This window comes from Aptenodytes forsteri, unplaced genomic scaffold, assembly GCF_000699145.1.
Source record: "Aptenodytes forsteri isolate BGI_AS27 unplaced genomic scaffold, ASM69914v1 Scaffold12, whole genome shotgun sequence".
In the NCBI taxonomy this organism is placed as follows: Eukaryota; Metazoa; Chordata; class Aves; order Sphenisciformes; family Spheniscidae; genus Aptenodytes; species Aptenodytes forsteri.
In genome coordinates this window covers 45,170-46,674 of record NW_008794161.1, presented here as the reverse complement: position 1 = coordinate 46,674, position 1,505 = coordinate 45,170, and positions in this window count along the sequence as shown.

The window sequence follows — 1,505 nt, the reverse complement described above, 5'->3', positions numbered from 1 at the left end:
AAGTAAAGTTGAGCCCGGGAAGAAGGGAGGGGTGGGAGGGAAGGCATTTTTAAGATTTGGGTTTATTTCTCATTATCCTACTCTGATTTGATCAGTAATAAATTAAACTAATTTCCCCAAGTCGAGTCTGTTTTGCCCGTGATGGTAACTGGTGAGTGATCTCCCTCTCCTTATCTTGACCCATGAGCCTTTCGTTATATTTTCTCTCCCCTGTCCCGCTGAGGAGGGGAGTGACAGAGCGGCTTTGGTGGGCACCTGGCGTCCAGCCAGGGTCAACCCACCACAGTAGCTCAGACTGGGAAGGGAATATGTGGAATGAATTAGAACTCCGGTCCTCCTAAAAAATGTGTACGTTAACCTGAGAACGCAGTCGATTTCTATGAATCACAATTATTTGGCTTAGCCCATCATAAACAAAGCAGTGGTAAAAACAAGCACCCACCACCACCGCAAGCTGTTCCTTCTGGTCGGTCTTGGTAACTCTCCCATCACAGCGATCTCTAACTCCCTAGTTTATACATATACACACACATACATACACACACACATATATTCAGTGGCAACAAAATCACGTCTGCTCGCAGTCTCTTGTGCAATCAAAGTTCAGGATCAGGAACTTTAGCAGAATTTGTGAGCCAAATAACTGAACATACTTATATGTGTTAGGAGGAACTAAATATTTCCGCATTTACCATTTAAAAAAAACCCCAAAACACATGACACCAAGCTAACAGAACACTGCTATTGTTTTTCAATATTTAATCAGCTTAAAAATTCTACATTCACTAGGAATTCAGTTCAAAGAAATAAGAATGTAGCACATTATTACGCTGTGATACTAAAATAGACATGTAAAGCCACACTAATATGTAATCCTTTTTCTGCTTTTTATATATATCATAAAGGCCGAAAGAAATTTAAGCACGTTTTTCACCTCAAAATCAACCTTACAGCTTTGTATGATAGGTTTCTGCATGCTAAAAGTGCGACGTACCATAGTGCGTATTGACACAATAGTTAAAGCCTACAAACTGTATTTTGTTGCTTCCTCTTTCAGAGCAGCAAAATTGCTCTCTCCCTTTTAGATGTTTGAAGGTGCCACCCCATCACACAGCGGTGGTGTAAGGTGCTACAAGAACGTTTGCCCTCCTCCTCCTCCTGACAAAGCAAGTGCAACTTTCTGTATGTTTTTTGCTGTTGGTAGCTTGGGTTTTTTTTCTGTCGGTTTTTTTTTTAAGCAAAGAAGCCCCATCACTGCTAAAACGTCTCGCAGGTCAGCTACTAAGCCTTTGTAGAAGTTTAGACAATAGCTTTATCATGGACCACCTTTTTTTTGTCCTTCGCTGTCTGCCTGTAGACGGGGGGGGGGGGGCGGGCCGCTATCGTTCTGCACGTGCATTCCCCGTCCCAAGAAAGCAAGGCTGCTCTGCTGCTTTCGGCCCCGCGCTCCGTCAGCCGCGGCGCGTTTCTCTGCTCGTCTCGTTGCACGTTCGTATCGCTGGGGG